This window comes from Cydia splendana, chromosome 9, assembly GCF_910591565.1.
Source record: "Cydia splendana chromosome 9, ilCydSple1.2, whole genome shotgun sequence".
NCBI lineage: Eukaryota > Metazoa > Arthropoda > Insecta > Lepidoptera > Tortricidae > Cydia > Cydia splendana.
In genome coordinates this window covers 16,551,412-16,568,848 of record NC_085968.1, presented here as the reverse complement: position 1 = coordinate 16,568,848, position 17,437 = coordinate 16,551,412, and the positions used below count along the sequence as shown (strand labels likewise).

Genomic DNA, 17,437 nt, shown 5'->3' with positions numbered 1-17,437 from the left:
GTACTCACGGTCTGCTCAGGATCGCAAAATAAAAGAAGGACAGAAATTGAACGAGGATTCTTGTGATAGGTCTTTGAACATGTAGAGAACACCTTTTAGCCAAGCTAATATGATGAATAGCGCAACCAAAGGAGCAAAACTATTGTTTTTCACCTGAAATTATACGAAACTAATGATCTGGCCGACTAGCCGACTAGTCGGCCGACTAATCGGCCATTCGAGCGCCGATTAGTCGGCTAGTCGGCCAAATCAATAGTCGGTACATCACTAATAGAGATACATTACCGTTTCGTTCGCTACGTCGCAAACGATTGGCATCTTGGCTAGGCCCTCTGTTCATTATTTAGCTATAGAAAGGTAATCAGAACCTAATCAGACAGAATGAACGAGTTAATTTTGTATGAAATTTCTAATAGAAATTTTAAACAAGTACTTTCTTACTTATTTTTTACTTAGTTACTTATTTTTTAAGTTTTATTAAACATAGGATAAATTTTATTCTTTATTTCATCACTCGTTTCAGTGTTTCTTTTGACAAGAGCCTTCCGATATAACAAGGTATGATAGGCGATTAGTTTCTAACTCTTCGAAAAATGTACCTGCTGTAGGGTAACATAGTAAAATTTAAGGCAGTTCTATTTGTATAAATTAGAATTAAAATCGAGTTTCCCGTAAAATGTTACAAGATGGGATTTTTACCGAGGAAAGCGCATTTTTACAAAGCTTTAAACACGTTTAAATATTCATTTTTAGCGTCAAAAGAATGATTATCTTAAAAACAAACTTCAAAAGAGGCTTGAATATGAAAGCTTTTAGAGTTAATTATGTTTAAATAACAGGCTACTTAATACGTCATTGTGGTAAAATGTAAATTATTTTGTGAGGAACCATTCAGTTAGTGTAATTACAGTATTAAAGTGTAAATACAATACCTAGTAGAGTACATAATATGGCAGAGAGTGGCATATGAAAAATGCTAATTGTACTATTTTTAACATTGAAAATGTTTTTTCGATCGCATCAGTATAGCCCTCCAATTTCAGCCAGAGTGAGACATCGCCCTGGTCTCGTGAGTTTTAGGTCTACGTGAATGGTCTAAATCTCAAAAAAATCGTCTTAACAAGGACTATAATATGGTGAAAAAATATTTTGAAAAAGTCAAAAACTCTTTTCGGAAATCTCAAAAATGTAGAACAATGACGCATTTTTTCGGTGTCTTGTCGCACTAAATCGACAATTTATCGAAAAAGAAAAGCGATATCGAAAAAATGAAAAAAAGCCCTAGGGGTATTGAGTTAGGCTACATTTTGAAAAAAAAAACCGGACCTCTCTATCTCTTACGGCCTAGGCTTACTGAGGGAAGTAGTGTCATAAGGTGCAAATTTTGGTATCGGATAAATTCACTTAGCACAGATGTAATATACGTAAAGCTAAGCTATTTGAGCCCGGTAGACATCCGCCACCCCCTGGCAGGTAGGCAGGGGGGGCAGTCAAAGTAATTTGTAATGGATTCAAGCTTTCAACTCCTTTTTAACCACGTTAGAGGATGAATTTTTAAAAAAGCTGAATTTACTTTTCTTGTATTCTAATAATATGCACATATAAAAAGTTTCAAGCCCCACACTCGAAAAAATTTTTGATCTCCATACAAATTTTCAACCCCTATTTCGCCACCTTAGGGGATGAATTTTCAAAAACGCTGAAATAAGTTTTCTTGTATTTTTATAGTATATCTTTTAACGAAGTTTGAAATTCCTAGCTTAAAATAAAACATGAACCCCATACAAACTTTCATCACCTTTTTAACCCCCTTAGGGGTCGAATTTTTCAAAATCGCTTCTTATCTCTTGTACACATTATAAATGTAACCTGGTGTGCAAATTTCAACTTTCTAGCATTTCTAGTTTCGGCTGATAATAGTAATAGTTGAATAAAAAAATAGCACACCGATTTTGATTAATTCGTCAATATTTTAATTTTTTCCATTAAACTGTACATCAAACTTCTCAAAAATGAATTCCTCATGCCCGATTTATCTGGAAATGATACCAAACTGGAGGTGGTAGGTAAATAGAAGCCGATATGCGGCGTGTAACGTTGGATGCCCCCCTGCCTACCCACCAGGGGGTGGCGGATGGCTACCGGGCTGGACTGGTTTAGCTTTACGTATACTACATCTGTGCCAAGTGAATTCATCCGATACCAAAATTTGCACGTCCCATACATTTGGTGACACTACTTCCGTCACTAGCTGTGGCTTATCCTTTATGTAGCGAAATGTCAGGATACCGCAGGAGGCGTGCGCGGCGCGGGGTACCTATACAAGTAGTATGATTGAAGTTTCTTGATTATTGTATAGTTAAAGCTTGATATGTTGTTGAAATAAATATAAATAGTATTTTATTAATTTCCAAAATTTTATTTCTTTCCAAAATTGTTTAGATGATTTAATATCTAAGTATGCTCGAGAGTGCAGATAATTAGATAATTACTGACATTGTTTGTTATAGGTAAGTGTGATTTTTACATTTGTTTACTGTGTTGGTGCTCAGTGATTAGTGGTGTTGGAGAGTGATTCGATTCTGTGTGAGATCTGTTTAGTGGGACTAGTGTCTAGAACAATTTAGTTTATAGGTACATACGTCGAGAAAATTCGGATAGACGTCAGACGTCAAGAGGGTTCGCCTTGGAAAAGAAGGAAGGGACATTCCCGTTCGTAATTGATGGAAGTACTAAAATGTAGTGATGTTCGAAAACAAAGATAACTAACAACAATTATCTACGAATTTACGATAGCTTCTGTAATTAGGTTGTAAGTTTATTTGACTCAGCATTGTTGTACAACACACAAGAACACTGATTTTTTTGTTGTCGGACAGGCAAGGGAAAAAAGCGCAGACCGAGCGCCCCTACATGTGCAAGCAATAACCACTTGACCATACTACGTCGAATCACTCCGAAAGATCGCTAAAAAAAAGGACAGTCACAAATTCTTAGATTCCAATGCACTCTCAAAATGCGTTAGTGGTGTGCATTGCAATTTGCGTCAACATAAAACGAGCATCGGTAACGCGCAAAATTTAATAATAAACTCAAATAATTTGTACACTTACAGTGCATGGTAATTCTTTTTTTTTGAGTAGGTAGGTATCCTATAATTTTAATTGTAAAGATTTATCAATAAATAAAAAAGTGATTTCGAATAACGTGAATTTGATTAGTCATTTAGGAGCCCACGTGTGGTAGTTTTGTTTTTTTTTTGTTTTTTATTATATCTATACAATCTTCTATCTAAAATAATTTGTACACTTATAGTGCAACGTATATTACTTTACTATTTTTCTTGTGTCATTTAGGAGCGCATGCGTGGTAGTTACTTCTTTACCTACTATTTTTCTTTTCGAGTATCGTATAATTTAAACTTTTAAGAATTTTTAAGAAATAAAACTGTGAAAAACTGATTTGTTTTAATTAATTTTCAATGTACCCGAAGGTCGTGAGAGGCACGAGATCTGTGGATTTTTTCATTACGCTAGGTTGAACAACGAATAATGTGGCCTTAGAGATAATTTCTTGATTTTACAGTGACTGGTTTTATAAATTAACCAAAGGAAAATAAAGTGATGAAATTAATTTGATTTTTTCTCTTAAAACAGAATACATTTCTTATCATTTGTAAAAAAAAGCAATTTAGATAATTATCTATCATTGAATGACCTTTCGGGCACTTTTTTGGTAAAACATTTTTATTTTTTATTTTATTTTATTTTGTAAGGAGTACCAACAGCTGCAAAAACATTATATAGATTTAGATAACAATACAAAGCCAATTACAGGTACTCACAGATAGAAATGAAGTAGACAATATATCAAACTTTGCGCGCAATTTCACACATGCTATCACGTAATTATACATTTAGAAAAAAAAATACACTTAATTTTATAGAACTCATACATAACTTATCTAGGATGGACTGCTAGCAATACAAACTGAAGCGGTTAGGGCTGGGTGGTCAAGGAAAACACCCAGTGGCTTTCAAATAATTAATTTATTAAAAAAAAAACTAAAGAAACTTTGCCGAGCGAGGGCCGTGGTAAAGGTCCGTTATAATTTAAAAAGATGGCCGTCTGGTTCCGTGGCAGGGACGGTACTCCCCTGTCGCGCTAGCTGGTCGCGCCGCTGGACTGCTCCAGGTTGATCGGGAACAGTGGGAAGGTGCCGTGACCCGCTGGTGCTGGAGTGGACGGAGGCCTCTGCGCCCTGGGGTACTCTACGGCCGGCCGGGAGCAAAATACCGCGCCGCCGCCCAGGCTTTGAGTCCGGAACTTGCACCCCTTTACTCGGGGTGCAAGACGGAACTTATGTACGTTTTAATTTACGCAATATACATTTCTGTTAATTTTCTTATAATTGTTATTTACTAAAAGTAATTATTCGCAAATTAATTTAAAGGGAATGAGACCCGACCGGCGCGTGTAGGGTCACGGCACACGGCCGTGAACGCGACCGGCAGCGTCTATCCCTACAGACGATCGAGCGCAGAGTGGGGCGCGGAGTGACGGCCACCGGTATAAGAAGTGCAAAACTGCTGACACCAGTCGTTCGGCCGAAAGTACACTCGCGCACAGAAGCGTTGCGTTCATTTCTTAAATTAACATAATAATATTGTTAACTCAAAATGTTAAGCTTATAATTATTTATTATTTTATATGTTAGTTAAAGAATACTTTTAATTTAAATACCTATAGTAACGTGCATCGTTACATTACCCCGCGCGAAACCGAAGGATTTTATTAATCTTAATTAATAAAATCCGCACTATTCCGAGTATCTATGTATTCGCATTATCCTTCCAAAAGAAATCTCTCATTCTTCACGCATTCAACTAAGCGAAAATAATCTTATAAAAATATTAACGCATCCTGCCATTGGTAAGGTGCACTGTCTATCATATCAGACAAGAGACCCATACAAATACTAAGTACAACAGATCAAAGCGGAGAAATAAAAACTAAAGGCTTCTTAGAATAAGTGTGTCCTAACCGCGACCTATAATTATATACCTATCCTACGAACATGTATCCCAACCGCGAAAGTCGTTAAAAAACGAAAGTTGTGAGACATAACATTATTGACATATCATTAGGAACATGTATCCCAACCGCGAGGGTCGTTAAAAAACAAAAGTTTGGAGACATAACATTATTAACATATTTTTAGGAACATGTATCCCAACCGCGAACGTCGTTAAAAAACGAAAGTTGGGAGACAAAATTATTGTCCTACTACGTGAACAACAAGATTCATGAGTAAACTCGGAAAGCCATTGTAATAAATAAAATAAATAAAAAATCTTAATAATAGATTCCGCGGAAGAAAATATACTATCCAATCGTGAAGGGGTAAGTGTTGAGCGCTAAAACTATATCTACTCCGTTCTGTTACATAATCAGATAATGGTAACGTTATGGTTGTTATGATTGTTGAGATATTAATGATTGGCTTAGTAAAGAAGCAAATGATATTACAACGTGGGATTAATTGTTATTCGAAATGATTATTTATTTATTAGGTACATTTGATTATTGATGAGGAAATGGATATTCCGATGTAATACTATCTACTTCTTTTGTTACTTATGCTTTTTTTTGACATTTAGATTTTATTCTAGAAATTCTAGACTAGTATTTTTTTATACAATCTTTTTAATGTTTGACGATCCTTTTGTGAAATTCTTAGTGTTAAATTTGATATGTATAATAATCCAATTTTATTATGGAATAATATTAACATCAATAAATTGCTCTGATAATTAGATTAAGATTAATTACGATTCATAAGAGCTTGTTGCTAGGCCTACATGAATAAAGCATGGACCTAGCAAATTAAAAGCGACGCCACCAAAAGAGAAGAAGGAAGCAGCGCAACAGAAAAAGAAACCAAAATAAAATTTGCAACTAATGTGTACTATTCACAATATTAAACTTAATTAAAAACAAATAACACAATAATAATAATAATAATCGATCGATCGCAACGTCGGGCCGTGCTCGTTGACATCACCATCCCCCATGATGAGAATCTCGTGAAGGCCGAGAAGGACAAGTCCAGTAAGTACCTAGACTTGGCTCACGAGATAACCGCCATGTGGGATGTTGATTCGACGATCATTGTCCCGATAGTCGTTTCAGTAAACGGTCTAATAGCGAAGAGTCTCGACCAACACCTTCAGAGACTCTCGCTAGGTGGTTGGATCAAGGGTCAGATGCAGAAGGCGGTGATCTTGGACACGGCGCGGATAGTCCGCCGGTTCCTCTCTCTGCAGCCCTGACCACCGGTAGCTTGGGCCTTGCCCCGCTGCTGGCGGCACCCTAGGTTAGGTTTTTTATAATGTGTTTATATTAATTTTTATTGTTTTGTAAGTGTTTTTATATTTTACTTTTATATTCATATTATAAAATAACCTAACTTAAGATGAGAAATAAATAAAGAGAATAATAATAACGCTTGCGTGACTCAACTGGACTAGAGTTCTACAGCTACAATTAATTCGACCAATTAAATTAAAAATAAATATATCACAGAAAAATTACTAACAACTATAACACTTGTGTTGCTTAATGTACCGACGAAGTAAACAACATAGAGTATCGAACAACACAGAGTAAACCCAAGCAGTGCAACCTTGGTATCAAATTTAAAAGGAACATCAAAGAAAATAAATTATTGATTAAAATAATAAATTAATTGGTAAAATAATAATAATTGATTGTTAAAATTAATTAAATAAATAATTTAAAAAACGTTAAAATAATTAAAATTCGGGAAGTTCTTAAGGATAAACACACTTGTCACTAAATAAAATTCGTACACATTAGTTGCTGCAACCAAAAAAATAAAAGCAGACGTTTCACAAAAAAAAAAACAACACAAACACCAACTACTACTACCATCGGAACCAGACCTTGACCACGGTAAAGGGCGCCACTGAAGCGGTTAGGGCTGGGTGGTTAAGGAAACACCCAGTCGCTTTCAAATAAATAATTTATTAAAAAAAAAACTAAAGAAACTTTGCCAAGCGAGGGCCGTGGTAAAGGTCCGTTATAATTTAAAAAGATAGCCGTCTGGTTCCGTGGCAGGGACGGTACTCCCCTGTCGCGCTAGCTGGTCGCGCCGCTGGACTGCTCCGGGTTGATGGGGAACAGTGGAAAGGTGCCGTGACCCGCTGGTGCTGGAGTGGACGGAGGCCTCTGCGTCCTGGGGTACTCTGCGGCCGGCCGGGAGCAAAATGGGTGCTCCCGGCCGGCCGCACTGAAGCGGTTAGGGCTGGGTGGTCAAGGAAAACACCCAGTCGCTTTCAAATAAATAATTTATAAAAAAAAAAACTAAAGAAACTTTGCCGAGCGAGGGCCGTGGTAAAGGTCCGTTATAATTTAAAAAGATGGCCGTCTGGTTCCGTGTCAGGGTCGGTACTCCCTTGTCGCGGTAGCTGGTCGCGCCGCTGGACTGCTCCGGGTTGATGGGGAACAGTGGGAAGGTGCCGTGACCCGCTGGTGCTGAAGTGGACGGAGGCCTCTGCGTCCTGGGGTACTCTGCGGCCGGCCGGGAGCAAAATACCGCGCCTCCGCCCAGGCTTTGAGTCCGGAACTTGCACCCCTTTACTCGGGGTGCAAGACGGAACTTATGTACGTTTTAATTTACGCAATATACATTTCTGTTAATTTTCTTATAATTGTTATTTAATAAAAGTAATTATTCGCAAATTAATTTAAAGGGAATGAGACCCGACCGGCGCGTGTAAGGTCACGGCACACGGCCGTGAACGCGACCGGCAGCGTCTATCCCTACAGACGATCGAGCGCAGAGTGGGGCGCGGAGTGACGGCCACCGGTATAAGAAGTGCAAAACTGCTGACACCAGTTAGTCGTTCGGCCGAAAGTACACTCGCGCACAGGAGCGTTGCGTTCATTTCTTAAATTAACATAATAATATTGTTAACTCAAAATGTTAAGCTTATAATTATTTATTATTTTATATGTTAGTTAAAGAATACTTTTAATTTAAATACCTATAGTAACGTGCATCGTTACAAAACAGTAAAAATAAAGGATACATAAATACTAAAGCACCCAGCCAAATCATAAACCTGTTACTTGAATGTGAAAACAAAACAATCGGGATCAAAGTGGGTTAAAAAATAGATTCGCTAATTTTCGCTTCACTGAAGGAATGGAACTATTAAATACATCAATGTCCAAATCTCTGGATAGAATATTTAACCCTTTGACCATTATTTTTTTATAGCAATGAAACGAGAACTTTAACGATACGCACAGCATGAATTTTTTTTTTATGATTTTTGAGAAAGAGAAATATATATATAATTTCGGTGATGCCGAATGGCTACAAATATAATGACCACCAAAAAAATAAGGCCTAAAATTACAAAAGTACCACCGTTTTAATTACGACTGCACTTCAAATTGTATTCAAATACCAAATATAATGAATGGTCACCAAATATCATGAATGATCACCAAATCTTGAAGAGCAAATTAATGCGATATTAACACCTAAATAAACCACTATGATTACCAAAAAATGTATACATATTACCAAATAAACTAAAATGTTGCCAAAATTACTAGCCTCTCTCGCTCAATCCCCCGTACCCCGCACCGCATACCTACCTAACCTAACCTACTTTTCTAGTAGCATACTGAAATGCTACTAGAAAAGTAGGTTAGGTTAGGTTTGAACTGCGACTTATACAGAAACGAAATAAAAGTGAGTTAGGTTAGGTTAGAATTGCGATCCTCACAGAAACGAACTGCTATCAGATAAGTGGGTTAGGTTCAGTTTTTTTCAGTTTAAAAATATTTATTCCCATAAGAATATAATACATATTCACTTAAATGAGAATATACAGCCTTATTTATAATGTAAAAATACATTGGTAGCAACAAGCAACATGCAAGTGAATTTATTTACAAGCTTATAAATAAGTTCCTTTGTATAATATGCTTTCGTTAGCCTTAACTAGCATACAAGATAATTAAACATTATTGACATTAATTAATAGTGACCTTGTATTATTATGACATGTAAAGGTTGTTATTATTATTATTTATTATATTAATATGAATACTTATGTTATGTGTACATTGTTCATAACATGTGATTTAAGACTTTTCTTAAACAATTTAATAGAATTCAAAGTTTTAATATTTATTGGTAGCTCATTATATAATTTTACCCCTGCATGCGTTAGATTTCTTTTTCCGTAGTACTCTGTACCAGTTTTGGGGATATGTAAATGGTGAAGGTGTCTTTTCCTTTTGCTATATTTATATGTTTTAGCTTTAAGAGTGATTTGCGTGTGAATGTGTCTTTTTACAATTTGATGTATTAGAATACATGTTTTAAATGTGTATAGTTGTTTAAGATGCATTATTTTAGTCTCTTTAAGTAGATGTTGGGGTACGGAAAGGGTAGTTAAATAGGGTTTTAATTAGTCGATTTTGTGCAATTTGCAGTCTCTTTAGGTTTATTGCCGTAGGTTAGGTTGCAACTGCTACCCTTACAGAAACGAAATGCTACTAAAATAGTGGGTTAGGTTAGGTTTGAACTGCGACCCTTACAGAAACGAAATGCTACTGGAAAAGTGGGTTAGGTTAGGTTTGGACTGCGACCCTTACAGAAACGAAATGCTACTAGAAAAGTGGGATAGGTTAGGTTTGAACTGCGACCTTTACAGAAACCAAATGCTACTAGAAAAATGGGTTAGGTTACGTTTGAACTGCGACCCATACAGAAACGAAATCCTACTAGAAAAGTGGGTTAGGTTAGGTTTGAACTGTGACCCTTACAGAAAAGAAATGCTACTAGAAAAGTGGATTAGGTTAGGTTTGAACTGTGACCCTTACAGAAAAGAATGCTACTAGAAAAGTGGGTTAGGTTAGGTTTGAACTGCGACCCATAGGTACAGAAATGAAATGCTACTAGAAAAGTGGGTTAGGTTAGGTTTGAACTGCGACCCTTACAGAAAAGAAATGCTACTAGAAAAGTGGGTTAGGTTAGGTTTGAACTGCGACCCTTACAGAAACGAAATGCTACTAGAAAAGTGGGTTAGGTTAGGTTAGAACTGCGACCGTTACAGAAATGAAATGCTACTAGAAAAAGGTGACGAAGTGGATTAATTAATATAATATTTGCACGTTTTTAATTAAAATGTGGTTACAATTTTGTTGTCATTTAATATTTTTGGGTTTAGAATGATTATTTTGGAGTCATTTGCTTTAATAGGATAGCAAGATTTAAAAATTTGGTTATAATTTTACATTAAAATGAAGTTCTTATTTTGGTGGTCATTTAAGTACCATTTTTGGGTTTACAATGATTATTTTGGCGTCATTTTCTTTAATAGGATAGCAAGATGTAAAAATTTGGTTATCATTTCACGTTAAAATGGGGTTTGAAATTTGGTAATCATTTACTATTTTTGGGTTAATAATGATTAGTTTGGTGTCATTTCCTTTAATAGGATAGCAAAATGTAATAAAATTGGTAATCATTTCACATTAAAATGGGGTTATAATTTTGGTGCTCATTTATTATTTTAGGGTGGTAAAATATATTTTTTTGGTATTAAATTTTACTAAATCTGGTGTTCAGTTAAATAGCAGACATTCCGAATTATAAGACGGCAATATGTTAGCCGCTATCAGCCAAGGGCAGTAAGTGACAAGACCGTCATGTCAGTTTGCCGGGGGAACTACGGGTGGCATGAAGTATCTAAAATGAATAAATTAAAAACCAATAGAAGGATAAGAAATAATTAAAACCTTTATTTAACTTAAAAATATTTGTTTATTCTATTTATAATATTTTTAATATATACTATTATATGTAGGTATTGTATAATTATTATTTCCAAGTAGGTATTGTAATCCCAGCAAAACTGTGGATAGATTGTAATAATTTGAATGATTGAATTAAGCTATTGCTCCCTATATAAATCAATAACAATAGTAGCCTAACAGGGTAGGTTAGGCTACTATTGTTAGGAAGTGTGTGGGAAAGGTCTTTCAAAATGAATAGGGCTTTTAGAAGAACATTTTTTGATAAAGTGAATATTTTCGGAAATAATCGCTTTGAAAGAAATAAAATGTGTGTGACAATTTTTTTATCGTTTCAACCTTATAGTGTGGGGTGTCGTTGGATAGGCCTTTCAAAATAAAAAGGGGTCTTTAAACAACATTTCTTGATAAAGTTAATCATTTCGGAAATAATCGTTTAGAAAGAAAAAAAAAGGTATTTCCTTCTAACTTTTGAACCTTCTGTCCAAAAAACATGAAAATAATGCTTCAAAAACTCAATCAAATAAAATTAAAACAAATTTGATCAGTTAAGCCGTTTATGAGTTTTCGCTAAAAGTCTTCCCTTCTTATTTTAATTAAAAGCCTGGCAACCCTTATTTGTGACCGGATTTTCGCAGGCAACCCTATACAATAGTATTTGAATTAAAATTGCCATCATTTTGATGTATAATTCAAGCGTCAGACAGATGAGTGCAATTATCGATATAAAATCACCTCTTTAAACACGGCAACCACATAATAGAGACCGGAAAAAGATAGGCAATCTAGTTGATTTATGTTGTACAAGTTGTATACATTCCATTGAAACTTATTTCGTTCGTCAGACAAATCGGTGAAATTTACCGAAAAAAAATTTTTTTTTTTTAATTTATACAAAATAGCCTTGAGCATATTTCTGTAGGCAACCCTATTTATTTATGTTCTGGAACATATTTTCTTTCATATTTTCATAGTTTCATCCGTCAGACAGATTGGTGAAGGTCGACCATATATGTGGGATCTTAGACCATTCGTAGATTGGTACGAGTATATTCTCTTATCCGAACCAAAATTTATATTAACTAACATCACGTTCATTGAGAAAAAAAAAATATCTGAGTGGTATGACGGCAAATATCTTGCCGTTACCCACTAAAGGGTTAAATTACGACTAGTACGACACAAAAAACTATTTTGTCTGTAATTGGATGAAGTAAGTTTGAGCGAAATGGGGGGAGCGTCACGTTTAGATCGGGCGGGCGTATTAAATGAAAGTTTAAATAGCAGTTCAGGGCAATCAATATACCCAGAGACGATATCAAAAGTTGGGCTAAACCAGCATGGGGTTCGGCTACTACTGAGCCAATAATGCGTGCCGCAACCTTAGATCAACCAGGGCTAATAAGCGACTTACTACTGGAAAGTGTATGGGAGCCAGCGAGGAAGGCGTTCTTTGACGTTCGCATTGTAAATGCCGACGCCGCCTCGTATGGTCTACTCACATGGCCCACGATTGCCCAAATACACGCTCGCGAAAAACATCGCAAATACGACCTGGCTGCAGAAGATCTCAGAGCCTCATTCACTCCTCTTGTGGTCTCCTGTGATGGCGCTGTTGGAACGGAATATGAATCCTTCATAAAAAGAACATCCCTTAAGCTCCATGAAAAATGGTCGAAACCATACTCACAAATAATCAACTGGATCAAAGTCAAAATACAAATATCAATCATCAGAGCTGTCTCTCTAAGAATTAGAGGAACGAGAAGAAGGATAGAAAGATTTGGATCTGAAGACGGCTGTGGAATACCCATCCTTGAAGATTAGATTTCTCTTCTTGCTACCACACAACTGTATTGAAATAAGCTTAAAATTGTATTATTTAACGTAATAAATGTGTTATCATATTAAAATATATATATATATATATACATATATATATATATATATACCCACTGGTGATGCTTAGCATATAGGCAATATCAGCAATCTCTCGCTGTTTATTTAGTGGAATAAGATGGTGCTTCCTATCTACCTAAGGTAATTAGAAGAGTCATAGGGCTGCTTCAGCTTAAAGCTTAGGTGTTTCAGAATTTTTTTCTGGATTCTTTCTATCCTATCAATATAAGTGGCATAAAAGGGATTCCATATTTGAGACGCATATTCAAGTTTACTTCTGACTAATGAACAGTAAAGAATTTTAAGCGTCTTTGCTTGAGTAAGATAAGCAGAGTTACGGAGTATAAACCCTAAGGTTTTCAAGGCACTACTTATAATGCTATCGATATGCACATCAAATAGAAGCTTAGTATCATGTATCACTCCTAAATCCCTAATAGAATTAACTGTATTCAAGAATTGGCCCTTAATCATATAAGTGGTAGAAATCAGTTTACGTTGACGTAAGAATGTCATTGAATAACATTTAGATGGAGTAAGATCTAACTTATTAACTCGACAATATTTATCAAGCCGCGTGAGATCAGATTGGATCAGAAGAGAGACTTCAACAGATTTTAATCTTCGGAAGATTTTCATATCGTCTGCAAAACATAGTAAGTCAGAGTGAACGATACATTTGCCTATGTCGTTTACGAATAATTATGTTAAATAACAATGGTCCCAGTAAAGATCCCTGCGGGACACCACTTGGCACTGTTACCCAGCTAGATATATAGTTGTTCACGACAACAGCCTGAGATCTATTGTCTATATAGGATTTGAACCACCTGAGCAGGTCCCCACTGATACCCATGCTACTCAACTTCGATAATAATATTGCGTGATCTATTCTATCAAATGCCTTACTATAATCCATGTTAATTACGTCTACCTGGTACCCGCTATCCATCGCCTGGGTTACATAGTCATTTAATATAATAAGGTTGGATACTGTGGATCGGCGTTGAAGGAAGCCATGTTGGTTTGGACTAAACGAGTTCTTAAAAGCATTGTAGACTTGAATAAAAACCAATTTTTCTATAACTTTGGACAGAATACATAATTTTGAAATATGCCGATAATTTATTATTTCTGTTTTAGGTCCCTTTTTGTAGACTGGAGTAATTAATGTAGGCACGTTTCCATAGTGAGGGTACAGTACATTCAAAAAAGGAGCGTCGAAATAGGGAATATTAGGCAAAGCTCTGCGTAGGTGGCACAACTAGCACATACAGTAAACAAACATCAATGACACATCATGCGTAACTACGTCAATCACATGGCCTACCGTGAAACACGACAATCGAAAGTTCGGTTTCTGCCTCTCTATCACTCTTGCTCTTGCAGAGCGATAAAGAGGCAGATAAAGATGGTCAAGCAAATCTTGTCAGTAGAAAAAGGCGCAAAATTCAAATTTTCTATGAGACGATATCCCTTCGCGCCTTCATTTCTCAAATTTGCCGCCTTTTTCTACTGACAAGATCTGCTTGACCAAGTATAACTAAATTTCGATTTTCGCGTTTACCGGTAGGCCCTTGTTAACAAACCGCCTTGATGCATCAATGTCATATTTTATTGTCTGTGAAAACTTGTCATTAAACAGTTTAAGGCACAGTATGTATAAGTTAGTCTATCAATTTACTAGAGTCGGTAGTGCTGCACTCTGGCGGCAGAATATTGCAGTAATATCCCCTATAGAAGCGTAATGGGTATCATCACGCTAGTAGTGCAATTGATTAGGAACTGGGCAGGTAAATCATCGGGACCAGCAGACTTAGAAGGATCAAGCTTTAATAAAAAGTTAATTATCTCATCCGGCTTCATATCGATGCTAAATAGGGTGGCAGAGGGAACGTCAGATTGACTGGAAATGGCATCTGAATTCCTACCACTCGGTGCAGAGAAACTGCTATTATTTGCTGGTAGAATGTGCTTATATGAATGCATGCACAGTAACTGACGATGATGACCAATCTTTATACAGATACACTACACAAATTACAATATGTCATATACGTATGTACAGTCACCTGCAATAATATGTTACACAACGAAGGCCGCAAAAATATCTGACACGATCTTATTTGTAGAGCCATAAGAGCGTGTCACATATTTTTGCGGCCTTCGAAGAGTAACATACTATTGCAGGTGACTGTACCTATGTAAGATTCCCAGCAGATTCCGGAAAAACCCACAAATATTGCGAGTAAACAACGGGTATCAAACAAACAAACAAACAAACAAAATTTACTTTATTCATGTAGGCCTAGCAACAAGCTCTTATGAATCGTAATTAATCTTAATCTAATTATCAGAGCAATTTATTGATGTTAATATTATTCCATAATAAAATTGGATTATTATACATATCAAATTTAACACTAAAAATTTCACAAAAGGATCGTCAAACATTAAAAAGATTGTATAAAAAAATACTAGTCTAGAATTTCTAGAATAAAATCTAAATGTCAAAAAAAAAAGCATAAGTGACAAAAGAAGTAGATAGTATTACATCGGAATATCCATTTCCTCATCAATAATCAAATATACCTAATAAATAAATCATCATTTCGAATAACAATTAATCCCACGTTGTAATATCATTCATGTAGTCTTGTGTGGTATAATAAGCTTTAGAAATAAGTTTACGCTTTACATAATTCTTAAATTTATTAATAGATAATTCAGTAATATGGTTTGGAAGTTTATTATAAAATCTTACACAATTACCCATGAATGATTTTTTAATTTTATGGAGCCGAGTGAAGGGCACTGCGAGCTTATGTTTATTTCTAGTATTAATATTATGAATTTCACAATTTTTCCTAAAATTTACAATATTTTTATGTACGTACAGAATATTCTCATAAATGTATTGACAGTGCACTGTCATTATGTCAATTTCCTTAAATTTATCTCTAAGTGAGTCTCTATGGTTCATTTTGTATATTGCTCGAATAGCCCTCTTCTGCAGAACAAAAATGGTATTTATCTCTGAAGCACCGCCCCACAGTAAAATACCATATGCCATAATGCTATGGAAGTAACTAAAATATACTAATCGAGCTGTTTTCACATCAGTTAACTGACGGATTTTGCTCACTGCAAAAGCTGCAGAGCTCAGTCTATTCGAAAGAGTAGCAATATGGGGACCCCACTGGAGTTTAGAATCTAAAGTTATACCAAGAAAAACTGTACTATCAACTAATTCCAATTCCTCATCCTTCACAATGACACTTGTTTGCACATGCCTTACGTTACTACTAGTGACAAACTTAATACATTTAGTCTTTTTCTCATTTAACAGTAAATTATTAACATTGAACCAATTTACTACTTTTGAAATAGCATTGTTTACATCATTGTAAGCTTGTTGCTGTCGTTTGACTTTGAAAATAAGTGAGGTGTCGTCTGCAAACAATACTATATCATGGTGGGTCTTAATAAGGAATGGCAAGTCATTTATGTAGATAAGGAACAGGAAAGGCCCCAATATTGACCCCTGTGGAACACCCATAGAGACCAATGACCCAGGTGATCGCTGTCCATTCACATCGACCCTTTGTATTCTACCATTTAAGTAGGACTTAAGTAAATTCAGTGCCGATCCTCTAACTCCGTAATAATGAAGTTTCCTGATTAATGTTTCATGACAAACACAGTCGAAGGCCTTAGATAAATCACAGAAGACACCTAAAGCATCTCGTGACTCCTCCCAGGCATCGAAAATATGCTTAATTAGCTCAACACCAGCATCGGTTGTTGAGCGACCCCGTGTAAAACCAAACTGCTTATTATGCATCAAATTATTAACGTTAAAATGTCGTACTAATTGAGAAAGAACTAATTTTTCAAAAATCTTGCTAAATGTTGGTAGCACAGATATCGGTCTAAAGTTAGTGGGGTCAGAGCTGCTACCAGATTTAAATAAAGGAATTACTTTACTATGTTTCATTAGATCAGGAAACTCGCCGCAATCAACACTGTTGTTAAATATAACTACCAAGTCAGGCGCTACAATTTCTACTAAGGATTTGACAGCATGGACAGAGACTCCCCAGAGGTCATTAGTTTTTTTGACATTAATTGATTTAAACGCCTTTATTACATCTGAGGTACAAACATGTTCAAAATGAAGGTCTCCACAACACTCTGGAGCGTTATGTTTTAATAATGTAACAGCAGATGAGGGTGATGAATTTAAATCCTTAGTTGTGGATACTGGTACCTCGGTGAAAAATTTTTCAAATTCTGTAGCTACTTCTAAATTGGAATCTATAATTTTGTTATCAATGTTTAGTTTAAGTTCTTTAATTGTATGTTTCGAGCGACCAGTCTCCACATTTATAACTTTCCAGGTTGCTTTAACAATGTCGGAACTACTTTTTATTTTCTGACTTAGATAATTTCGCTTAGCTATATGACAATCTACTTTAAACTTCTTCGAATACTCCTTCACATGTTCTTTAAATTCATCACTCTGATTAAACCGCCGTTCCTCATATAAGGCATACAGTTCACGTCTTCTTTGATGTAAGTCCGCAGTAGCCCACTCACTAAAAACTGATGCACCACTAACTACGACCGATTTTGAGGTGAATATCGCATTATAATGATCCATAAAAGTGTGAAAGAA

At 35.7% G+C, this 17,437-nt stretch overlaps 1 protein-coding gene and 1 long non-coding RNA gene across 3 annotated transcripts in view; one reads left to right on the top strand and one right to left on the bottom strand.

The window, feature by feature from the left end:
• Positions 1–17,437, top strand: part of LOC134793747 (glutamine synthetase 2 cytoplasmic-like) — a 68,214-nt gene that overhangs the window by 3,032 nt on the left and 47,745 nt on the right. The window contains exon 1 of one of the 2 annotated variants that reach the window (XM_063765416.1): positions 539–558. The exons of the other annotated variant lie outside the window; for it this stretch is intronic. The gene's annotated coding sequence lies outside the window, so the exon portion shown is untranslated. Of the gene's footprint in view, positions 1–538; positions 559–17,437 lie in introns of those variants that run through there. 2 annotated transcript variants of the gene reach the window in all.
• The window catches only part of LOC134793767 (uncharacterized), a 324,508-nt gene that overhangs the window by 297,389 nt on the left and 9,682 nt on the right, over positions 1–17,437 (bottom strand). The window lies entirely within an intron of this gene.